The sequence below is a fragment of the Notamacropus eugenii genome, chromosome 5 (genome assembly GCF_028372415.1).
Source record: "Notamacropus eugenii isolate mMacEug1 chromosome 5, mMacEug1.pri_v2, whole genome shotgun sequence".
Classification (NCBI taxonomy): domain Eukaryota; kingdom Metazoa; phylum Chordata; class Mammalia; order Diprotodontia; family Macropodidae; genus Notamacropus; species Notamacropus eugenii.
In genome coordinates, this window is record NC_092876.1 from 202,575,875 (window position 1) to 202,602,396 (window position 26,522).

The following is a 26,522-nucleotide window of genomic DNA, read 5'->3' on the forward strand; positions in this document are numbered from 1 at the left end:
GAGGCAGGGAGGGATAAGGGTAAGCAGAGCCTGCAGTCCTTAATAAAAGACCATTTTATTCAGCTCTTCATCATGGTCAGTCTAATGAACAGTGCAAGTGTCACATGTACAGGGAATGTGTTAGCTGAAGGGACACAGCTGCATTGTCCTGGAAATAGCAGTGACTTGAAGCTGAGGAGACCTGGGTTTAAGTTTTCATTCTGTCATAAAATAGCTTTGCAATTTTGAGAGGCTGCAGTACTCCAAGCTGGACTTGCAGTTAGGAAGACCTCAGTTCAAATCCCACCTCAGGCAGTGACTAGCTGAATTAGTCTGGGCAAATTGGTTAACTTCTCTGGTCTCAGTGTACTCATTGGGCTCTAAGGTTTTTTCATCCTAAAAAATCCATGACCCTGTAACTAAAGGCAAGTCATTTCACCTTTTTCCTCTTCTCTAAAATGAACTCTAGGGTCTTTCCTTGCTCATATACTTATCACCTGATTGATAACAGGAAGTGGGAATAGGATGAGGAGAATGGCTGTGTTTACCTAGGAGGAGCAGAGAACCTGGGGAGTCCTTCTATAAGATCCCAAATGACCAAATCAGGAGTGATGTTTCTGTTGCTTACTTCTTAGGAAAAGGAAACCAAAGGATAAGACTGTTTCAGAAACACCTGTCTTTGTTGTTATTGTTTAGTCATTTCAGTTGTGTCTGACTCTTTATGACTCCCTTTTTGGGTTTTCTTGGCAAAAATCCTGGAGCAGTTTGCTATTTTTTTCTCCAGCTTATTTTACAGATGAGGAAACAGAGGCAAACAGGGTTAAGTGACTTGTCCAGGGACACAAGTAGAAGCCAGATTTGAATTCAGGAACCCAAGTCTTCCTTATTCTAAGCACAGTGCTCTATCCACCATGCCACTGCAAATCACAAGATATCTTAGACACAGAGTGCCCTTGCAATTTCCAGCTCTACCTCCCTTCTGGTCATCTTTACAACTTTAACAACTACGTAAATGAATTCATATCTTACTTTATTTACTAGGCAGATAAGATTCTATACACATTTTTTTTAAATTTCTGAAATGTTTTGGACTTTAATTTCTAATTAATTTTTTTCTTTTAGTCTTAAGTTGTAAAAGACCACTTATCCCTATTTCAACTAGGCTAAATTGCATTGGCTATTCACATGCTGAACTCCATTTCTGGAGTGCAATTCTTGACCAGCTCTTTTGCTCTGTTTATCTCTCTATAGGCCATCTGATAGTACCCAGTTCCTATGGACTCACCATGTTGATTCTAAAGTCAGTAGTGACATTCAATTGGCATGGCTCATTACAGCCTAGAACTAAAAGCCTTAAGCAATCCTTAAAATTCCACAATAGCTAAGGCTTCAGTTGTGAGCCATCATGCCTGACATTTGAGATCTTTAGCTATGTGGTCCTCAAAACTTGAAAAAAGCTCAAAGTATTTGGCACAAACTTTCAGGGAAAATGTAAACTTTGGCTCTTGAAAATGGCACAGAAAGGTCAGCCCAAATGAATCTCCCATCACAAAGTCAGGGGTTGAGTAAATGATGAGTTATAATGAAAGACTATATATGGCCTTAGTTCACACACCCACCAGGTAGTCCTTCAAACACACCCACATATTAGTATCAATGGAGAACTATTAGTTTTTGTCTATGTTAAACAAGCTGAACAGCTGCCAGTGGTCAAAAGCTCTTTAGTCTGAATATTTTGCCTGAGAGATGCTGAGAGCTTGACTCATGCCTTTGAAGCTGTTTTTGAATCAAGAATGAAAGTGAACCCAGGAGGTCATTCTCTTTTGTCTCAAAATGACTTTCTTTTGCCTGACCTTTCATTGTAAGTTATCAGCAAACTCTTTGTTGAGATGCTGTACTAATTACCAAAAAGAATTTGAGGTCATCCTTTCAACTCTGATATAACCAACACAACAAGTTTCCAAGAATCTATTGTACAGCGGGAGCAAGATGACAACCCATACACAAAGGCAAAAATAGAGGGGTTCAGTAGTCTCAATAATTTGTTGTATAGAGCTCTTCAGCTAAAAATAGATCTCAGCGTGGAAAGGTCATCGAGTGGAAAGGTCAAATTAAGTCAAAGACAAAACTGGGAACAGAATGTCATGATCAGTAGTTCAATAATCTATTCTCTCAGATTAGCCTTAGAGCTATATTCAGACAGATATTGTTTTATAAAAGTCTCACCACTTCACAAAAGATTCAGCCGGGCTACTGTATATACCACTATCTGATCAATGATGCACCTGATGGCAGCAAAGCAATCAGGATTAGTGTGGTAGGTAGCATGTTGAATTTTTTACAAACATTATTCTAGTAAGGAAGAATGGAATTAAAATAATAAAAATAAAAAGATAATAAGCTAACATTGACATAGCACTTTAAGATTTGCAAAGTGATATATATTTATGCATGTGTATATGCACATGGGCAACGAGGCAGCACAGTGGGTAATGTGCAGGGCCTGGAGTCAAGAAGATTCATCTTCCTGAGTTCAGATCTGCCCTCTGATACTTTGTAGCTATGTGATCCTGAGCAAGTCACTTAACCTAGTTTGCCTCAGTTTCCTCAACTGTAAAATGAGCTGGAGAAGGAAATGGCAAACCACTCCAGTATCTTTGCCAAGAAGATCCCAAATGGGGTCATGGAGAAGTAGACACAACTGAAACAATTCAACAACATATGTATACACACACATACACACATCTTATTTGAATCTCGTCACAACTGCTTGAGGTAGATATTATTATCATCAATTTATAGACGAAGAAACAGACTGAGAGAGGTTAGGTAATTGACCCAGAGCCACATAGTCACAAGAACTTAAGGCAGTATTTCAGTTCAGGTCTTCCTGACTTCAAGTCCAGTACTCTATTTGATATGACACCTAGTAGTAGAGAGAGGACCAACACTGGTCCTCTGGGGTCAAGTACTGCCTCTGATATATACTAGCTGTGTGACAGGGCAAGTCACTAAACCTCTCGGTACTTCAGGCAACTCTAAAGTGTAATTCATAGAGGAATATACACCAATATGCCTTGGTGGAGGGACTTTCTACATGAAGAGTTCCTTATATTTATTAAATCATAGTTCCAAAAATAAGCAAAAGTTACTTTCTGTGCTGGGCAGGTAAACTAACTGGATCTGTGATATACTCAACATTTCTCATATACATTATATATATATATTGTATATATATTTATATGTATAAAATGTATATATATAAATATAAAAATTTATCAGATAAATATAAATTGGATTGCTGTAGCTTGTAACATTCACATATTCAAATTGGCAAATGGAGGTACCCCACCAAGGCTATAATCTCCTAATTGTTTGGCTAGGACCTCCAGCTGTTCAGAAAGATAACTAGTTGGTGTTATACTAGTTAGGATTTTCTACAAGAGCTTGTTGAACTGTATAAGCAAATACGTAAACTTCAAAGTTTGAAAGGACCCACTGGGTGTTGTCACCACCTCCAGTAAAACTATAAAACTGAACTCCACAGTGGGTATTTGGAGCAACTGTTGATGTCTGTGTGATGTCTGGTCTAGGAGACTGATCAATTTGAAGCTAATTAAGTCTCTGGAGAGAGTTAAAATGGAGCCAGAGATTGGTGGGTAGGTTGTGTTCCTGGATAAATCACACTTAATCTTTTTCTTTTTTAATAGCATTTTATTTTTTCCAAATTACATGTGAGGAAAAATTTTAATATTCATTTTTTAAATTCTGAGTTCCAAATTTTTTTCCTCCCTCTTTTATTTCCCCCCTCCCTAAGATGATAAGGAATTTGATATCGGTTATATATGTGCAATCATGTAAAACATATTTCCATATTAGTCATGTCGTGAAAGAAGAAACAGACAAAAAGGGAAAACAATGAGGAAAATAAAGTGAAAATATTTTGCTTCAATCTGCATTCAGACTCCATCAGTTCTTTCTCTGAATGTGGATAGCATTTTTTATCATGTGTCCTTTGGAATTGCCTTGGATCTCTGTATTTCTGAGAATAGTTAAGTCATTCGGAGTCTCTCATTATGCAATGTTACTGTTTCTGTGTGCAGTGTTCTCCTGGTACTGCTCTCCTTACTTTGCATCAGTTTATGTTGTCTTTCCATGTTTTTTGGAAACTTGTTTGCTCATCATTTCTTATACCACTTAATCTTTTTTCATTGGGATGGGTGCTATATGAAAGCAATGGCTAATGATACTTTGATAAGGATAAGTGCTGGACTTGTGATTTCACTGGTGTAAGGATCTCCCTGGTGAGGACATTCAACTAATGAGAGGTTATGAAAATTGGCACCTTCTCTGCAATTTAGAGGCTTTGAGAGCTTCTTAGAACACTGAGAAGTTCCACTGTATGTCAGAGGTGAGACCTGAGCTTATATCTTCCTGGCTCTATGTTCACCTACACACACTGCCTCTGAGCGGTAAAAATATATATTATGAATATTATTATACAATATTAATAAATAATTCATATTTAATACATATTACAATATATATTTATATATAAATATATTTTCTAATGCTCAGGTATCAGAAGCAGTATGTTGAGGTGAATAAGAAGCTTAACTGTCTCTGGAGACAGCTTCAGATTATAGATAAAGACATGGATATATATATGTATACCTGTATACATATATATATAAAGATATATACATAAAGATAGTGTGCACACATAAAAATATATGCCAATAAGAGCAACATGTCAAACCCCAAATTCTAAAACTATTTCCTTAATAAGACTTGCTCTGTGGGCCCCTACAAGGGGGAGTGTGTGTGTGTGTGTGTGTGTGTGAGAGAGAGAGAGAGAGAGAGAGAGAAGAAAGAGAGACAGGCAGAGACAGAGAGAGAGAAAGAGAGAGAGAGAGAGAGATTGAAAACAAAAAGTGAAATGGCTTTAAAGATGAAAATATTTAGCTTCCTCAGAAAGGCAAAAATACATTCAGCTGTCCAGGACTGTCAATATTATAATGCAGCTCACTGCTGCTGAGCTCAGTGGTTTATTGCAAGGACACAGAAAGAAATAAAGAGAATCACTGTCCTTGGGTCTGGGAAGCCAAATCCTAGGAGCCCAAAGAGGAAAGGACCTTATAGCTCATGCACTTGCAACCCTCCCATTTTACATAGGAGGAAACCGAAACCCAGAAAGGTGAGTGGTTTGTCCTTCATTGGCTCTTGTTTGCCTCTAAAATGAAATGCCAATGCCTTAGGCTGGCATTTAAACTCCAATCTCCCTTTCTGGCCTTATTTAACACTATACTCCTGAAAAGACTCATTTTCAGTCTAACTGGAGGGTCACCTACTCTCTGAATACAACCTGCTGTCTTCTGTCTCTGTGCATATACACAGGCTCTCCTCCATGTCTAGAACACCCTCCCTTTCTCTATCTCTATTCCACATAACCCTTGACTTCCTTTAAGACTCTCAATGTAAGTGCTACCTCCTTGTGAAAACTCTCCTGTTTTTCTACGCCACCTAAAAATATTCCCTTCCTTACCAGAATTTCCTAGATGACTATATAATTTCCTAAGGCACACAACATGGACAGGAACTGATGGGCTGTTGGAGGAAGTACCCACATAGATGATAGATCCACAGAAATAATAATAACTACCATTTATATAAGTTTGTAAAATGCTTTACATATGTTAACTCATTTGATCCTCACGATAATCTTATGAGGTAGGGGTCATTTTTATTCCCATGTTACAGATGAGGAAACTGAGACACAGATGTTAAGTGATTTGCTTAGGGTCACACAGCTGGTAAGTATTTGAGTCAGGATTTGAATTCAGATCTTCTTGACTACAGGTCCACTGTCTATCCATGGCATCAGTCTTAGAATCAGAGGATCATAGTTCAAGCACTTAGAAACCATCTAATCCCTCTTTCTTATTTTATAGATAAGGGAAAGGAAGCCTGGAGAGGTTAAATGATTTGCCTAAGGTTCCACAACTCTGGGATTTGGATCCAACTCCTCTGACTCCCAATCCAAAGGCCTTTCCATTGCATCCAGCTGCCTGTCAATCAGTCAACAAGTATGTATAAAATAAACATCTTAAAATAGGTTAAATGTGTTAAATTATAAATATATCAACCACACACTGTTATGGACTGGAAAGCACTCTGCTCTGTGCCACATCTTAACTTGTAGCATACATATCTATGCATCTCTTCTCGTCAAGCAAACTCTTAGAACTCAGAGATGGTATCATGTTTTATCTTTTACTCCCAGAACCTTGGGGGCAGCTACGTGGGCTTGGAATCAGGTAGACTCATCTTTGTGTGTTCAAATGAGGCCTCAGATTCTTATTAGCTGTGTGACTCTGGGGAAGTCACTTAACCCTGTTTGCCTCAGTTTCCTCATCTGTAAAATGAACTAGAGAAGGAAATGACAAACCACTCCAGTATTATTGCCAAGAAAACCCAAAATGGGGTCATGAAGAGTCAGAAATGACTGAACAACAACATAGAGAACCTCTGTCATAATAGGCACTTAATAAATTGATGAACTGATTTGTCCAAGGTTATAGAGGTAGTCAGTTTCTGAGCCTGGATTTTAATACCTCCCTCCCTCCTAGAAGATTCCAGATCCATATCTTGCAGGTTATCCAATTCATCCCTTTGCCTTCAGGCTAGACTACAAAACCACTATTCCCAGAAAGTTGAAAATCTCTTCTATTTAAAAGCATACATGCACGCACACACACACACACACACACACACACACATGACAAAACCCTTCAGAGAAGAAGATTCCTCAATACTCCCTGGAGCAGGAAGTTATGTGGTCAGCTGCTGTGGTGACTGTTTATGGTATCATCATATTTCTTGTCTGGGTCCAGGGAAAGGAAATTAGAATGGTCATTTTCTAAACAGAAAAAAAAATGTTTCAACCTTAAGAGTCACACATGCACATCAATAAGATATTCTTAAAATAAAAACAAAGCCAAATAGTGTGACAATGAAAACAACCTATAACATAAAATACAACTTTGGGACAAATGTCACCTAACTTCCCCTTGCTATTAAGTAGAAGGCTACTTTCATAATGGGAGAGGGGGGAATGGAGGTGAGGAGGGTGGTTATTTGTGTTCTGGCTGGGGCTGCTGAGTGACATTTAATTTCATAGTGGAAAATGTTGGTGCATTGAAGAGCCATTAGATTGTGAGTGGAGCATATCCACTAGTTTTGGCTCACTGGGCTGCCAACAGGGTTGATTTGGGTTGATATGCTCTTGAAATCACACTACAATTTTAGTTTATGGGTATCTGGACTTAAAGGAGGCAAAGCAGAGCCCCATTGCCTGTCCCAGCACTCAAAACTTTCCACACTTTGGTCTCTGCTTATTTCTTATATTTTATTTCTTATTACCTCCTTACACAAACCTTGCTTTCACTTCAGACATATTAGTCTCACAGGATTTCACGAGACTTTAAATTTCTCTAGTAAAAGCCAATGCTACTTGTTTTTGTTTGTTTGTTTTGGTGGAAAAGTAAAGCTTTGAAGTGGAGTCAAGAAGACATGAATTCATATTTTGCCTTTGACACTTGCTATGTTCTCAGACTTAGTTTCCTCATTTGTAAAATGGGTAGGTTGGGCTTGATAGCTTCTAAAGTCCTTTATAGGTTTATATCTATACTCTTAGGATTTCATCAGTGTGAAGAATTCCTAGGGTGGAAAATCTCTCCCCTAAAATAGATGAACAATTCACCTGTAATGTATAGTCTTAGGGAGTTGTAAGGAGCCCTGAGAGGGGCTTATCAAGTTACCTGGGTTCCCACAGGTAGTATGTTCCAGATAGCAGAACTTAAACCCGGGTCTTGCTGACTCTGAGGCTAGGCCTCTATCTACTTCACCACACTGTTTCTTTCTATAGCTAACACATATTTTCAATTTGAAATGACCCAGGAAATCAGGTCTTTATGCTGTGGCATTAGGTCTTCTGCATTAGTGGAATAGCATAATAACATAATATTAATTCAAATTTTTGTACTACTTTACAGTTTAAAAGCACTTTCTTTACAACAAGCCAGTGAGGTGGATTATTATGATCACCACTTCATATGTGAAGTCACCACAAAGGTGGTGGGACTTGGTTAACTCACTCAGCTAGCATGCAACCGAACTGGGGCTTGAGCCTAGTTCTTCCAGATAAAATCCAGTGCTCACCTCACTGTATCAGACAGCTTCTACTGCATAGCATCCATTTCCATATTGATATCTTTAGATCTTAAATATTTAGATATTTGTGTCCCTAGAGCTTATTCTCACATATTATGGCTGCTGTAGAAGTAAACTGGATAAGAAAACTCAAGTCTTTCTCATATTTCACTGATAAAATACAAAACCATATTTTTCACTGTATTATAAAACTTTTGCCTTTATATATCCAAGGGTGAGTGACATTTCCTGAACTTTTCTGTGTTATGAGTCTCTGTGGCAGCCTGATGAGGCCTATGGATCCCTTCGCAAAATAATATCTTAAATGCATAACATAAATTCCACTGGACTACAAAGGAAACCAATTATTACTGAAATGCAGTTATCGAAATTTTTTTAAAAATCAAGTTCACAGACTTCAGGATAAAAAATTCCTGTTTTTAAGATAAATAAAATGAAACAGTTCTAGTGATATTATCTGAGGTTATATGATTTGTGTGGCTGAAGAAACAGATCAATTTCCCTGCACATAGGGACATTAGAGCCAAAATAACTCAAAGTTCATTTCTTCTTGAACACAGCCAAAAGGAATACCTTCAAAAGTGGATGTTTAGTTGGTAAAAATGTGTCTGTCCCAAGTTAATGCAGGTTGGGAACACTTGCATAGCCTTGGATCAAAGTGAATTGTGGCTTCTTAGTTAAAGAGGGTGGAAACAGTGGGAACCATTAAATTCCTTCTTGGGAGGAAATAGGCCAAGTTTTATTTCTAGTGCTCAGACTTGTCTAGTTTTAAACATATGGGAAAATGCTACTTCATTAGTGAAATTTTATTAGCAGCATAGTTCTCCCTTCCTTCTCTAATTTTATCCCATTACCTCTAGCAATATCTCTTACTGTACTGTGTAAAATAATTCTTCACCCTCTTTGGAATTTACATCCTTCAAATATTTTTAGACGCATGTCTTCCATTAGCTGTCACTTAACCAAACCACACATAGTTAGTTCCTTTAATCTTTTCCCATAAATCACTCTGCTCCATTCCCTTCATTTGTCCGGGTTGGTCTTTTCAGAAGTCCCTCCAATCTGTCAATGCCTTTGTGGCACGGAAGTACTCGGTGTTAAACAAAAGCCAGTGCTACATGTGGCTTCAGAATAGGATAGATTTTGGCTGTTGAGTATGTTGATAAAGTCCCAATCTGAGTTTTCATTAGGAAAAGGAGAAAAATGTTGCAGGGGGTCATGGCTCTCAAATCACGTGTTATTTCCCATCAAGTCACTCACTTGTCAGCCACAGTTTCTCCTAGGACTCCTACAGAAATACCATTTTCTTTGAAAATGAAGGCACTTGGAATACCATATATGGGCAGGAATTTGGCAATGCCTTTTTCAGTGACCAATGAAAATGACATGCAGTCCCTCTTTCATTTACCAGACAGAAAACACCCACCAATGTTTTTAGTCATTCTTTTCACCAGTCATCATTTTGTATGTCGCCATTGTCCTTTATAAATTTTGTTTCTTTACAGGGGATTTTTCATCAGTGGCAGATATAGACAGCTAATTCCACGGAGCAGGCAGATGTTTCAAGGGTAAAAGGCTAGTTGACTAATTTTCTTCAAGCCTTAGGTAGCTGTGTCCTTCTTTTGAATGTATAACCTGTAAGATAAATTAACCCTGGGACATCCTTCAATTGGCAAACTCAGCTCTAGTGCAAAGACGGCAGTGAAGGTTGGATTTTGGGAGGCAGGAAGAGAAGCGAGTCTGAACCTGTGATTTCATCAGCATAGAGAACTTCCATCCTTAAGGGGACCATGGCTATATTTTAGGGGATCCAGGAATTTGGGTGGGAAAAATGTCTTCCTTTCAATATAATTGGTTTCCTTTGTAATCCCATGTATTTAATTTTATGCATTATTATAAGATGATTATAGATTATAAGATTATTATAAGAAGAAGCCCACAGTCTGCACCAGAATGCCAAAGGAGTCAATTACACAAAAAACATGAAGAATCTCTGTCTCAATGAAATTGCCTGAAGCATGGAAAGGTTGAGTGACTTGCCTATGTTCACATATTTAACATCTGTCAGATTCAAGACCTCAGTCCTGGTCTTCTAGACTTCAAGGCCAATCATTTATCCTCTACACTACAGTGTCTGTTGTCATTGTTTAGAGGCAATATTCTCCTTTTGCAGTTTTTTTTCCAAGTATTTACATTAGTGAATTTCTGTAAGACAAGCCAAGAATCAATAAAGGAGACTGTGCAATCAAATAACAAAATATCATTTATGAAGGCTTGTTAAACACTAGAAAATCAATATTTTATGTAGGGTTACATAAATATATGAAATATAAAATCAATATTTTAGATCTGGACCCCTAGAAGATGCTACAACCTTGGCCATTCTTTCCACTGTTAGCTACACCTTCTTTCATGCCTCCTCTTCTTCACTTGTCCTGAATGGGGATCTAGTTGTACACTACTAGTTCCCCATTGCCACTCTCAGATACTACCTCTGAAGCAATCACTAATAACTTTGAGGTTCACTCTATCTCTATATATTATGCAATTGAGATTAGAATATACCAGAATATACTAGTGGGCAGCTAGGTGGTGCAGTGGATAGAGCACCAGTGCAGGAGTCAGGAGGACCTGAGTTCAAATCTCATCTCAGACACTTGACACTCACTAGCTGTATGACCTTGGGCAAGTCACTTAACCCCAATTGCCTCATCCTGGGTCATCTCCAGTTATCCTGATGAATATCTGGTCACTGGATTCAGATGGCTCTTGAGGAGAAGTGAGGCTGGTGACCTGCCCAGCCCTTTCTCACTCAAAACAAAGTCAAATACAAGTCATGTTATCATTTCTCTGATGGCATGGTCTTCTTTGGCAATGAAGGACAAACACACACACACACACACACACACACACACACACCAGAAAATAAAAGAGTGAATGAATTCTTCAGGTGGGAGCTCAAACTAAGAGAGGTATGTCAGGATCTCAGTTCAGGAGGTTCATTCTAGCAGTCTCTATGGAGGCAAGCTAGCAAATAGGGATATATTGAGGATCCAGCTTTCCCTACATGTCTATTGCTTCTTATTCCAAATGTTTCTTCTGACGAGTTTCTGGAACCTCGTATGTCTCTCTCCCAAAAGCTCTGGCACTAACTCTGTCAGTCCTTTGTATAGGCAGGCAGCAGAGTCACACTGAGAATTCTCTCCATTAATCCAGAATCACATCTCCTTCTGCATATCTAGTAGGACACAAAACACTCCAGGCATAGGTTTACAGTTAGGTGATGGTCTTAGTTTCAAGGAGAAGTGTGGAGTCATTAAAAGCCCAGTATAATTTCTAAATGTAAGTCAGCTTAATGTCCTCCTGTTGAATTCTGGACACAGTGCATTGTTTCTCTGCAGTGTCTGCCCTACTCTGCTTACTGTCAATTGACTGTAAAAAGAGATTTTGATTCAATAGAGCAAAATGTCCTCTTAAGGTTCTCCTCCATCATGCACATGTCAAAATTATACATGTTTCCTCGAAAGTACATACTGCTAATCTAGTTTCAAGATAACCCTCTGACTATTAAAATATCCAGGGAGGTATAAAACAGAGAGCCATACACTCAACTCACCAAAAATCTTTGTCACTCTCATCAAGGATATCTAGGGTTAGGGAATCAAAAAGGGATTCCCTATAGTTGGTGAAGTCCACTAGATTCTTCTATTAGTAGATGACATTATGCCAACTGCATCAAGCCTAGAATACTACAGAATTTCCTAAATGAGATCCATTGTACAGACCATGATATTCAATTAAATGGATGGCTGACCCATCAGTACATATTTCTTGGATAGACATTGTAGATATGTACATCTCCCCTTTATCCCTATTAAAATATATATTGTCAGATTTGACCAATTGGCATGGTCTTTTAGAATCACAAGAGAGATACCTCTCTTGCCCACCTACTGAAATCTGAGCAGGCTCCCCAGATGCCATCATATTAATAGTGGTAATGAAGTAGAAGGAGAAGGAGAAAGCCTGGGCATTCTGTTCAACTCCTCCTGCTTCTAGGTCCTTCCTTTACTTCTTTCTCATGAGTCTCCTCTTTCTTTCCTCTATAGCCTTTTCTTTATTTTCTGATAATAAGGAAATGGGAGAACAGGTAAGTTTTCATGCCTCAGTGGTCTGGATGTTTCAAAAATGAGCATTTTTTTTCAAAATCATGGCTTCCAAAGGGTTCTAAAGGACTTGTAATTGCCTTCCTCACCTCTGATGAGAATTTAGAGTAGTCCCAAACAGAAGGCCTCCTAGCTAGTTTTGTGTCCCTTGGGAACTTCTGTTGTAACTTCCCAGGGGAATAATAGTTTTTCACTGAACAGGAAAATTTAAGAAAAAAAATGTTGAACTCTTTTATAATTCTGTATTGCCTCTCTTCTAAAAATTATGTCCCTGGAATCATAGTCTTTTCTTTATACTTTTCCACTCGAACTTCTCAAACTGAGTCCCCTTCAAGTAATATACATATACACCCACTTAGAAAAAATGACTTTATGATAACATGTGAAGACTATAGGATATTAAACAATATAAAGGAAGATATCAGGAAACAGAAAAGTACAGTTGAATGAGACCTGATCTGGCAATGTGGTTTTAGGCAAGCAATTTAAAGTCCTTGTTCTTTAGTTGTCTTTTCTTTAAAATCAGTAGGTTGGACTAGATTGCCTTTAATGTCCCTTCTGGCTCAAAATCTATGATACTATAAATCCATTTGGTCTCCTACAAAAACTCTTTGCTTCATCCAAATTGGTGTATTAATTTTCCCTGAAATTGACCGTGGATATTTGCCTTGCAAACCTTTGCTCACACCATCCTTTCTCATTCTCCTTGTTGGTATAAATCTTACTCTTCCCACAAAGCTTAGCTCAGGCCCCACCTTCTCACTGAAGTTGTTTTACTAGATCAGAGCAATCCTGCTTTTCTCTGAACATCTCTTGTAGCACTCTTGGAGGATGCTGCCTCATAATATCATTTATCTTTTTATATCCATGTCCTGATTTCCAAAAAAGGTTGAAAGATCTTTGAGATCAAAGACTATGACTTATCCCAAAGGCCTGGAACAGTGACTTAACTAAATTAGAAGTTCAATAAATGTTCTGCCAGCTGATTACTCTTATTTGATAACAATAATATGACCATATCATGCATTAGTCAAGGTACTCATCATTCTAGAGCTCTAGAGCCTATCTCTGAAGGCCTTGAGGGAATGGGATTGAGGACAGATAATTGTTGAGAGGCACTGGGGTGTAATGGAAAGAACTCTGGATTGGGAATTGGGGGTCTTTCCTGAGTTTCCATCTTAGCTCTGCCACTAACTAGAATATGTGTCCTTGAGCAAACTGTCATATATATAGGCTCTGCTTCCTCTTCTGCAAATGATGGACGTTAGTGTGGTTGGTCAAAGAATTCTCTAGCTCTAAAGTTTTTTCTGTGATGTTGTGTTGATTCTGGGAAAACAAAAAAAAGTCTAGGACATGGAATACAACCAGCATGTGCAAGCCAGATGATGGGATATTTCTTTAGGGGCTCCTCTGTATGACATTCATGTTAACTAGAACATGACTTCTAGTGGGGCTGAGTCACAATCAATTTACTCTCATCTGGATAGTTATCCTTCCCTACAGCAGTGAGATAAAATGTGTCGAAACTATTTCCATCATATAGGAACAAAAGCCAGTGTGGCAAAAGGGAAAGAAAACTCTATTTAAAATAAAAGGAACTGGGTTCAAATTGAGGCTTGACCATTTACTTGCTATCTCTGTGTCCTCAGGCCAGTTATATGAACTCTCTGGGCCTTAATTTCTTTATTTGTAAAGGCAAGCAATTGAACTAGATGACATTTTAATTCTCTTCCTGTTCTAAATGATAGGAAAGGAATATAAAGGAGGTAGAGGGAGAGAAAGTGGAAAGCATGAGTTCATTTGATTGATATTTTTAACATATTTAAATATATGCTACAGATATTCTTTAGTACCAAATTTTCAGGTAATATAAAATTAAAAACCAATATATTTTTCACTGAACTTATATTTTGTTGTTCAGTCGTTTTCCGTTGTTACTCCATTTGGGGTTTTCTTGGCAGAGATATTGGAATGGTATGCCATTTCCTTCTCCAGGTCAATTTACAGATGAAGAAATGGAGGCAAAGAGAGTTAAGTGACTTGCCCAGGGTCACACTGCTAGTAAATGTCTGAGGCCATATTTGAACTCAAGAAGATGAGACTTTCTGACTCCAGGCCCAGCCCTCTATCCACTGTGCCACCTATCCTCCCTTTTCTATTATACTGTGCCATAGTCTGATTAGCATTTGAATTATATCAGTCAGGAAACTAAGTATCTACTCTTGACTCTGCTCTTAACTGTCTTTTGGTTGAGCCAGGGTCTCAGTATGATGATCCTGGGGCATCTCCACTCATCCTGATGAATATCTGGTCACTGGATTCAGATGGCTCTGGAAGAGAAGCGAGGCTGGTGACCTGCACAGCCCTCCCTCCCTCAAAACAAAGTCAAGTGCAAGTCATGTCATTATTTCTCTGATGGCATGGTCTTCTTTGGCAAGGAAGGACGAACACACACACATGATTATTTGTAAAATCAAGGAGGTTGAACCTATGCTCTCTACAATTTCATCTAGTTATAGAACTCAGTGATTCTGTGATATTAACTGAGAGCTTATTATTTCCTGTTATAGATCTTTATTCAGATGGATCAGAAAAACCTGCAGACACAATGATTAGCAATGAAGAATGCCATATAAATAAATTGAATCTCAGCAGTGCTTCAAAAGTCTGAGAACAAGTTGGCTTTTCAAAGTTGATGAAAAAGAGTAATTTGTTTCCTAACATTTCAAAAAGATTCAATACAAGAACATATAAAGAAGAGGGACCCACCCACTGCTTATATAAGGACAAGGGGAAAATTAAGTGGTCACTTTCAGTGCTGGCATTTAAAAAAAAAACAAAAAAACATCATGAGTGGAGTCTGTGAGACTGGAAATGAAGGAAAGAGGCCTGCAGCTGTAAACAGAGAGAATACTCAGAGAGTGCTTACTTTATACAGAGAACTATACTAGGCACTGTTAGGGAATTCAAAAGAAAAAGGAAGATACAATTCTTGCCCTTGATAAAACCTAGAAGAAAACTGGAGCCTAAATTAATTTCCCAAAATGGAACCAATGAGGTTTTCTGGGCTTTGATTTGATGTTCATTTGGATGGGGTCAGTGGTTGCTGGTCGTGGGCTATGTAACTGGTAACTGAATAACTATAGAACCCAAGTACATAGGTTGGTTTTAGTTTATTGTGTCTATGGACAGCTGGCATCTTGCTATAAATAAGGTCAAGCTTGCAAGTTCAATCCCAGTATGGCTTGTGTTGTGCCCTTCAGTCCTTTCCTTCAGCTACTCTGAGCAAGACATCCAAGAGACAATAACGGTCATGCCTCAGGGAACCAGGGAGCCCACAGTCTACTACTTCTAGGACACTCTTCAGTACAACTCAGAGGATGATTGGGGTGAGAAAGATAGCAGCACTGTCAGAGTGGCAAGCAGGCAGGACGCTTTGAAGAGTAGAAAAATGTTGTCAGAGCAGGGTCATGTGGCCTTGCACCCAGATACCCAGTGTATGTCCCTAAACTGCTCAGGAACTCACTTTGTGAAACTTGGCTTTTGTACTTAGTCATTCACTGAATTTCCCCTCTGCTCCACCCCATCATTTCCAGTTCTTGATCTGTTTATCCTCAATCTTAATCTTTCATATGATAATTTTCATCAGACCATACCAGTTTGAGTCTTGCCTCTGACAGCACAGTTTTGTCTAGAGCCTATCTTGTAGTTCTGACTCAGTTTGGTCTTGGATCTTGTTTCTGAATCACCTAATACATATCTCCCATGGGTACAACTACTCTACAGTTTGTCTTAACACTTAAGTCTTCTGCCCTTCCCCTGCAGTGGCAAAACTAGACTAATTACAGTGTAACAATTGTGGTGGAAGCTACAATAGGTCACCACGGAAGGACTCACTCCTTAGGAGGAATACTAGAAAGAGTCCTTGACTTGGAGTCAAGAATACCTGGAATTGAGTCCTGACCCAGTTATTTATTACTACCTCTGTGACCTCAAGTAAGCCCCTTAACTTTTCTCAGCCTGATAAACATTGTTGAGTCATTTTCCAGTTGGGTCCAACTCTTCATGACCCCATTTGGGGTTTTCTTGGCAAAGACACTGGAGTGGTTTGCCATTTCCTTCTCCAGCTCATTTTACAGATGAGGAAATGGAGGCAAAGAGAGTTAAGTGACTTGTCCAAGGTCATGTAGGTAGTAAATGTCTGAGGCAGGATTTGAACTCATGAAGATGAGTCTTCCTGATCCCACTACACCACTTAAATAGGAATAATAATAATATTATCTGTGATTTATACAGCACTTTAAAGTTTTGGAAACACTCTACACATATAACTTCATTTGCATTTCCAAACAATCCTGTGAAATATGTACTACAAGTGATATGATTCTCATTTCACAGATGAAAAAATTAAGCTTTAGGAAAGTTTAATGACTTGCTTAGGGCTTATACAGTTGATGCACAGAATCTGAATCTAGATTCAAGCCTATGTCTTTCTGACCCCAAGTTCAATGCTCTGTCCTTTCCACCAAACTAATAATACTTATACTACCTCACATTTTTCATAGGGTTCATAAAATTTGGAGCCAGAAGGGACCTTTGAACTCAATGACACCCATTTCACTGTTAATTCTCTTTTCCCCCCACCACAAAACACATTGATTTATGCTGCTTCACCTTTCATAACTGAATCACTAATTAATCTTCTCTCCCTGTCTTCTACATTATCTCAAAGCCATCTATACTTCTCGTGGTTTTTACAGATGAAGAAATTGAGATGGTAATGAAAACAAACGAGATAAAAGCCTTTTTGTAAACTGTGAAGCACTATATAAAATGGAACCATTATCACCAAGCAGGAGCATGAACCAGTGGTAGGTGCTACACATGTAGTCAAGAAGACTTGGGTCCAAATCTCCCTTCAGATGCTGAGTTTCTGAGCCTCAGGAAACTTTAACATTTAAAAAAAAATTTTTTTACATCACTTTTTCCCCCTTCTTCTCGTAGTAAGTTTTCTAAAACTAAATTCCGGACAGGTTTCTATCTTGATCAGAGGGCTAAATCACAGTCCTGTGATGTTTCTTGGTGTATTGGTGATAGTACGCCATGGTTCAGGACTGAGCCTTTAATTCTAAGCAACCATCTTGCAAATTTCCGCTCCTGTTCATAAGGAAAATGGGAGAAAGAAGGTAGATGGATCAGGGAAATTCAGGATTACAGAATCATCAGTTCAGAGCTGGAGACCTTGGAAGTCATCTAGTTCAACCCCCTCATTTTATAGATGAGGCCAAAGAGGCCCAAAGAGGCTAAGGGTTAGTGAAACTCTAAAGCACGATTTGAATCTGGGTTGTCCTGACCCCTAGTCTAACAATTTATCTTCTGCTCTTCCAGTGTCAAGAATGTCTTCTTCAAAGATGAACAACAATATTATCATTATTTTGAGAAAGCTCATATCCAGGAAATTTAAATGATCTCTTCATCTTCAATGATCTCCTATTGCCTGTTAAGTCACAGGCCAATAGCAACTATTCAGTGTTCCTCTATGACAAGTCTCATATTGTGCCACATGCACATGTGGCAAGCGAACCACGTTACATCTGTCTCTAATGGGCAGATGTTCCCAATTTCATCCATTTTTGATACAATTGGAATCCAAACAACCTAAGACATAACTGTAACTTTATTTTAAAATTTTAGCAGTTCTTTTTCCAGATTGTATCAACTGTGATACTTAACTAGAGACTCTGAAATTAATACCTACTTCAGTATTTCTCTGCTAAACATTTATACCATTGAGCAGCATTTGAATGCCTTTAGCTTCTGAAATCACTCACTATCATGACAATGGGCTATCTTTCATATTCAAACATGAGATTACAGACATGTTACCAATGAATAGGAATGTCAAGGAGATTGGGTTATACTGGCAGCTTAGCAATAACTTAACCCAGTTTTATTTTTAAGATTTTGGCTAAAAAAACAAACAAATTTTTTGCTAAGAGGTCAATGCTTGATAAAATAGGAAGCAGAGAGTTTGAGCAGCAATTGATGACAGGTGTGTAAGGTGAAGGCTGGGTGCGTGGAGGTCAGGAATCAGTAGTTGTCTGCAAGAAGCTGCTATCCCTTGAAGGGAGGAAACTGAGCAAAGGTATCTGCCTAGGCCATCCTCAAAAGCAAAAGAGAATTAAAAAAAAATGCCAGGGGAGGCTGGAATGTGGGGAGGGAGAATTGAGGAAAGGTGCCAGGAGGAGAAATGAGGGCCCTTTGGTCAACATAGCCTACCCAGTCTAATATGAATAACTCAGAGAGTTGAAATGGAAACTGGGCAGAGAGACACAGATGTGGTTAGGTGCTTGCCAGTCAGCTGTCCAGCTGTTCTCTTTCCTGTGTGTGTCACACCACTCTGGATGTTTCTCCTAAAAGTGTGTAGTTGAGACACTGACAGACTCAATGAAAACTTAATGATTCATTTGAATGAAAAGCAAATGGACTGGACTAGTTAATTCAGAAAACCTCTATGTTTGGGGCGGCCTCACCTTTCTTGTGACAGGCTGTCTCCACTCTGGATGCGCCCCCTCTTCCTGCCTGGCACTCCCCACCCCCTCTGTTTACTGGAACCTTTTATATTGCAAACTTTCATGCTCTATGGTAAAGCTTGTCCCCACTGGCCAGTCCCTAAAGTCTCTCTACCTGTGTTTTTTAAAAAAAAAAATCAGTCTGTTGAGAAAGAATATGACTTCCTTCTACAATCCCTGACCCTTGTGTACATTACTGATCAGTTCTGGTATAGAGGATGTAACCCAAGTATCCTCATGACAAACAGGAAGTGTTATGAGTTTGTTGTAATCTGGGCATGCCAAATTCAGAGAGTAGACTCTCTCAGGAACATCCACTCTCTTCCTCCTCCTGTTGTAGTCTGAAGATCAAATCTAGAGACCCACCTTTAGTGACTAACAAACATCCATCCTCCACTACCATCTTTGCCTTTTCAGGTGTCTAAGATGTAGTTGTATTCTTTCTCCATACACCCTCATATCCACCCCCATATTCCTTGGTGATCCTAGTTAGTCCCTAAGCTTTCTTTTTTCAATGAATATCTCAATCAACAAGCATAAGTTACAGATAATTATTTATATATATGTACACATATGAATGTATGCACACACATACATATATGTACATATATGTGTATATACATATATTAATTATATGTAATAAGCATGAATATCACATATATTACTACCATACAGGTATTATGCTAGGCACTAGGGTTACAAAGATACACATGAAAGTTTTGTATAAGTTAAAATATGCCTATAATAGAGACTTCAGCATTACTAACTCTTTCCCTCTTCTGGAGAAGCCTCTAAGTCCCTAAGTAGTTACAATGGATTGGGAGTCCAGTGACATGATGAATGACCTGTGACACTCAGTTGAACAAACCAGTATTGAGAGCTAACACCTTAGTTGATTAATAGAGGATGAGAGGGGATGAAAGGGATAGAAGAGATCGGTATAAAGGCAGCATTTCCGGGAGTCCAATAGTAAGCAGGTAAGAGAAAGAGGCAGTCTGCCATGACAGTTTGTAGGGGGAGTTTCTGGGGAACCACAAAATACTTGAGTTCCACTTGAGATCTAGCAGGTATGGAAAGAAAGAAAGGGGATTGTTCAAGGGATGTCAGTTTTGTGTGATGTTTGCCTTCTTGTCAGAAACCCTCATCAACCATATGTTTCATAAATGGAAGCTGATAACCATGCATCCCTAACATTCCTTCAGGCTGTCCTCCTCTCTCAATTCCTCCAAGATTTCCTTGTTAGAGCCCTGACCCCTTCCCCACCCCACACTCACTATACTAAAGAGGTGATCCTAAGTTGAAATTCTGAAAATACCTTCCTACTGACAATTTTTTCCCCACTGAAAGAAGCTTTCCACCCTTCTTGTCTCTCCTCACAAAAGAAAATAAAAGCTAACATGCTAGTTCAGTTCTACCTTTCTGTTAGTACAGTACTACTGTTATATTATGGATTAAATGTGTTTTTGTAGTCTGGCCTATCACATAATTTTTTTAAGTTAAAAAATACAATTTAAGTTTCAAATGCTAATTTGCAAACTTCTAGAATACACTCATTTGGACACTGGGGATGGATCCTGGTAATTACTTACAATAGTAAGTGAATCAAGTCACAGCAAATCAAATTAATAACAGCTGCAAATAGTAAAACTAAAAATGTAATAATAAGCATGAGGATATAAATAGCTCTGGCTGGCCAATTTTGTCTTTCAACATTGACTTCATTTATTTGGGGTGTGATTGAGGTTCTGGGCAATTTACTTTTATGCTCATTCCAGTTTGGTGTCATAAGCAGACACATTGCTGTTGATCAGTGTTGCTGTGGGAGTATGGGTGTACTGGAATAGTTTTGGGGAAAGGCATGTGTTGGAATTGTATGTGATTCAAACATACTATGCCTACTAATTTAAAGCAAACATAAGAAACAGAAAAAAAACACGTTAGACTTCCTTGGTGTTTCTTATCTTTCAGGGTACAGATTTTATTACAAACATCTATTATCTGGGCTACACAAATGGTGGAACAGAATGGTTTGGTAATGTGCCCAAGACTTCTCAGGAAGTCAGCAGGGGTTCAGAGGACTCTGGTTCTTAGATCTGGCTAATAATTACTGATTACTTGATCCCTTATATCTTAGATAACAAATTGGAATGAATTTTTGTTCATAATCGCCGGTTGAAACTCTGGATGGGCTAGTTCTCTTAGGCAAAGAATACTTTAGTTCTCTGGGTGCTCTTTTGGATTCAAAGGGAGCACCACCCATGTAATTGAACACACTTCCTTTCTTTTCTTAACAGTAGATGAATTCTGTAGGCATACCAAGAATAGAAACCATAATATACCATAAAGATTCCTCCAGGGCTCACAGACACCTTTGAGCAGCTACTTCAGTATAATAACAAAGGACATCAATCTGCATGGACACCATGGTCAGTGGCGTGGAAAGTAAGTGCCATACCTGCCCCCAAATCTCCTTATCCTTTCCAGGAAATTCTCTTTCCAGAAAATTTTTACACAGGGCTGCCCTAAAGAGTGATGCAGAGGTAAAAAAGACATACAAAAGAAATGGCAACACACAAAACACATCTCAGTTCCCTGTAATTCTTGTAAAGCACGTCATGTTGCCCATGCTACTTCTCTTGCAATTCAGCTTATATTCTTTAATCAGTGTTCATGCCCGGAAACACCATGACAGGATGGCAGGAAACATGATGGGAGGAAGAGATAGGAGGGAATACAGGGGTTACATTCCGTTGAGATGCTTATTTTGCTATTAGTTAGAGGACTTATCAGTCCTTTGGCCTCAAACTCACATCACATTCTGCCTGATGAGGTAGAATGAAATCAGTCGTCTAGTTTTTACATTTATTTAGCCACATCACCATATACTGTCTAATTATGAAGAGAAACCAAACTTCAGTGCTGTCTAACATCCACAGATAGGCAGCTATGTGGGGCAATGGAGAGAGTGCAAGGCCTGGAATCAGGAAGACTCATCTTCCTGAGTTCAAATGTGACCTCAGACACTTCCTAGCTGTGTGACCCTGGGTAAGTCACTTAACCCGGTTTGCCTCATTTCCTCATCTGTAAAATGAGCTGGAGAAGGAAATGGCAATCACTCTAATTTCTTTGCCAAGAAAACCCCAAAATGGGGTCACAAAGAGTCAGACGTGACTGAAAATGATTGAACAACAATATCCACAGGCAAGGCTACTTTATTAAGCATGAATTAGGAGTGTAATCCCATAATCTTCACATGGACCACCTTTCTCCTAACTTCCAGTTAAATGTTGTAGGCACCAAGATGATAGGACAGAACCTTGTGTAAACAGAATCAGAAATCATGCTTTGTTGAATGATTCCAAGGCTCTTTTGTCTCTCACTTGTAAGGTACAATATGGCAAGGCTCTTGGCAGATGTCTAAGAGCTTTTACAACTGATGCTGAGATCAATTGAAACAAAGGCACTTGTGTTGAGCTCAAGATTCAGATGTAGGCCAGGCTATTCATAGAGTAAACCACAAGTGTTTGCTCTCGGATATGAGATGAGAGTTGTTTCAAAAACTGATTTGCCAATGCTTACACAAGGCACAAGTTCACCTTATGAAGCATTTTCTATCCCGATATAGAAGAAGTAAACTAAAAATACAATGGCACCATGCAGATGGAAATAGAAACCATTTTGGAGAAATAGCTCTGGCAAAGATACTCTCATTTGCCAAGACCCAGGTTAACTTAGAGATAATCTGTTCAGTTAACATCTCTAGTAGATCTGGATCCCAATGCAATGCAACATGATGAATGTGAGCATGGACCAAATGGCTGAACAATTATTTTTTGTCCTGGAACTGTCTTCTCTGACTATGAAGGTAGGATATTCCTGTTAACTTGAAGAGTGATACAGACTCAGTCTCTGTGAGATTATCATTCAATAGAAGAAAATATTTATTTTTGATAAAAATGACAACTTTTGGATTAAATGCATTATTTGGAATTTTTATGAGTCTAAAAATATTTGGAAAAATATTTTAAAATAGTTTTATGTTATAATAATGGCAGATACAGTGCTTTAAAGTTTTAAATACTTTATGCATTATATCTTTTGATTTGTGGATGTTTAGCTTGGAGAAGACTTGGGAAGGCCATTGTCTAAGTATTTAAGTATTTAAGATACCTAAGTATTAAGATATTAAGCATTTCAAGGACTAACACCTGGATTAGACTTGTTTTCTTTGGCCCTACTAGGCAGGTAAGAGCTGAACAAGGCAAATTTGGGCTTGATCTAAGGGGTAGAAACTCCCATCTTTCTGGTTAGTGCCACCAAAAATGATGCTCTGAGAGATAGGGGATTAAGTAAGAGTTGATGGGTATGTTTTGGAGGGGATTCCTGATAAAGCATAACTTGGACTGGGACACAACTGAGGTCCCTTTTACTCAAATTTTTTGATCTTCATAACAGTACTGTAAAGCAGACACTTCAGATACCATAATCTCTGGCTTACAGATGAAAAACCTGAAGCTGAGAATGGTTAAGTGACTTATCTATTGTTATATATGCTACTAAGGTGGGATTGGAAGCCATTTCTCCCTAGTTTCCAGGTTCAACTTTTTCTTCTCTACATAGTCTCTCACATTATTTATCTTTGGTAACACTGATAATAGGCACTTTTAGAAATCATTTTGGATTTTATTGTGAGGGTCCCACCATAGTTTGGTTAATTCGAACCAGTTTCATAGTAGCTAACAATGGTATAGCACTTGAAAGTTTACAAAGTGCTTTGGTATCTCATTGGATCCTCATAATCCCCATTTGACAGATGATGGGATTGAGAAGGGAAGGGAAAAGGAACAAACTTTCATATAACACCTACTCTGTACCTGGCATTGTGCTAAATGCTTTAGAAATAGTATCTCATTTGATCCTTACAACAAGCCTGCAAGGGAGCTGCTGTCATTATTCCCATTTTATGGTTGAGGAAACTGAAGCAAAGAGAGATTAAATGGCCTGTCCAGGGTCAGTAGTAGTAAGTGTCTGAGGTCACATTTGAACCTAGGTCTTCCTGAGTCTAGGGCCAGCACTCTATCCACTGTGCCATCGAGCTGCCTAAGGTTAACTGACTTGTCCAGGGACATACAACTAATAATTGTCTGAAGTAGTATTTAAACCCAGGTCTCCTAAATTCAAAGTTCAGTGCTCTATCCATTATGTGGTGATACTTCTCAATTTAAAAGAAGTTTATTATGTATCTACCTTAAAAAAAAAAAAGATTGTGTTAGGCATCAGGGAAACAAATTTGAAAACTGACATAGTTTTTTTTCCTTCAAGGAACTTGTAGCTTAGTAGGGGTGATAGGTTATTAACATCAACACTGAATGAGTTAAGAAATGATTAAGCACATAGGAGAGGTCTGAGTTGCTAGAAAACTTAAAGGAACAGGATATCACTTTTTAGGGGAGAAGGAAATCAGGGGAGGCATCAAGGAGAAGGTGGCACCTGAGTAGGCCTGGAAGAAGACAGAGGAAAGAGAAAAAATATAAAAAAGGAAACAAATAGGACCACAAAAGATGACGAATAGGCTAGTTTAGAAACATCTAATAACTAATCTCTGCTAGAATAAGAACTTTGGCTGTAGAATTCTAGTAGGAACCACTGCCTTGAGAGCCTAGTCCAGTCTCAATATCCAAATAATGCCATTTGTTCCCATAGGCAGCCAATGTTAGATCAAGGAGGAGGAAAGTGATGTTTTTATTCTAGTCTAACAGTTCTGAGGAGGCCAGAGTGGGCCATCCCAGAGGGCTATCTACCTAATATGTGCAAAATGGTCTTGTGATAACTTGACATTTTAGAATTTGGAGGTGGAAAACTCAGCAGTCGTCTAACCTTTCCACACTCTTCCTAGATAGACACTGACCTCATAAGAAGCTGCCTGCTTTGTTTTGTGGAGCAAGCTTTACCCATACTGACCCACTGAAATTCAAGCAAATTCCTTTTTAAACTTCAGGTACAGTAAGTGTTTATGAGAGCTACTTATGGTAAATTCCCAATATCCTGATTTAGGCCTAGGGCAGGTAGAAATCATTGATTTGTTTTCTTTCCAAAGAGCCTAAGCAAGGTATGAATTCTATCAAAGATCATACCTGCAACTGTCTTAAAAATTGAGAAAAATGATTTTAATTTTTGTTTGCAGTGTGGATTCTTTGAATGAGCAATTACTGTTCCCAACATGGAGAACCTAAAAATAATATTGTTCATGGAAGATATTAGTATTTCTTACATGCTCTAGGTAAAGAGGAGGTAAATGCTGAAAACCAAAATTTTTCAGTCTTTTGGTGCTGAGGCTTGATTGATAAAAATTTGAGATTTACGAAGCAGAATTTTTAAAACTTAAGATGAAAAATTTAAATAAAATGTCATTAAGGGGCAGTTGTAAAGGGGGAAAGCAGTGGATTTTGAGTCAGATAACCTGGGTTCAGGGCAGTGAGGTGGCACAGTGAATAGAGTGCTGAGCCTGGGGTCAGGAAGACCTCAGTTCAAATCCAGCCTCAGAAACTTACTAGTGTGCGTGAAGTCACTGAATTGTGACCCTGGGTACATCACTTAATCCAGTTTGCCTCAGTTTCCTCATCTGTAAAATGAGCTGGAGAAGGAAATGGCAAACCACTCCATATCTTTGCCAAGAAAACCCTCAATGGGGTCACAAAAAGTTGAACATGATTGAAACAATTGAACAACAACAAATCTGGATTTAAGACTCCTAATTGTCTACTTGTGTGACTTTTCTGGGCCTCAGTTTTCTCATTTGTAAAATGATAGGGTGCTGGATGAGATCTCTTCCAGCTCTGGATAGATGACTATATGATTCTGTGCTTCTCTTAAGGGCTTCTTTGTGGGCACACTGATTGGTCAATAATTTGTGAATATACAGAGGGCATGGGAAACAATACTGATAACTTTCTATCAGAGGGGCTTAATCTTTTTGTACGTGGCATGTCAAGTTAGTATAAGGGACTTTGAAAATTAGAACTTAACAGTCATGGCCTGCAGAGATTTTTTAAGAGTCTATTCTTCTTTGAGTATTAAAAGGAAATTCTTTCAGTGCAACTCTGCAATATAAAAATTCCACAGAAAGATGAAACTCACATATTCTTGAAGAATTTCCAAATTAGGTCTAGAAAATTCTGAATTAAACTATTTTTGTCAAAGGAGAGCCAGATCACAAGAATGCTAATGTGCTATAGTCATTCTAGTATTACATGGGGCCTGACTTCATTCCCCCACCCCCCATTCCCAGAATGTACTTCCTCTCACCTTTTCCTTTAAGACTATTGGCCTTTCTTTTTGGGGAGACAGTTATATCACAATAGTGGTTTATACTGAGCTTGTAGTCTTTTATATACAGCCGCTGTTCAGACAGATCTACTGTTAGTCTAAATATGTGCAAGGATTTATAATGACCTCTCACAGAAAGGTTAGGTAACTTTTACAAAGTAATAAACATAAAAAGAGGCAGAGTCTGGATTTGAACCCAGATCATCTGATTTCAAAATTCAGCACACTTTCTACTGTGACATCTTGT

At 38.5% G+C, this 26,522-nt stretch overlaps 1 protein-coding gene and 1 long non-coding RNA gene across 15 annotated transcripts in view; one reads left to right on the forward strand and one right to left on the reverse strand.

Moving 5' to 3' along the window:
* STARD13 (StAR related lipid transfer domain containing 13) overlaps positions 1–26,522 on the reverse strand; it is a 750,665-nt gene that overhangs the window by 317,541 nt on the left and 406,602 nt on the right. The gene's annotated exons all lie outside the window — the stretch shown is intronic.
* LOC140508472 (uncharacterized) overlaps positions 1–26,522 on the forward strand; it is a 72,560-nt gene that overhangs the window by 29,429 nt on the left and 16,609 nt on the right. For all 3 annotated transcript variants that reach the window (XR_011968448.1, XR_011968449.1, XR_011968447.1), the window contains one exon: positions 5,931–6,065. This is a non-coding gene — a long non-coding RNA (uncharacterized lncRNA). The remainder of the gene's footprint in view (positions 1–5,930; positions 6,066–26,522) is intronic.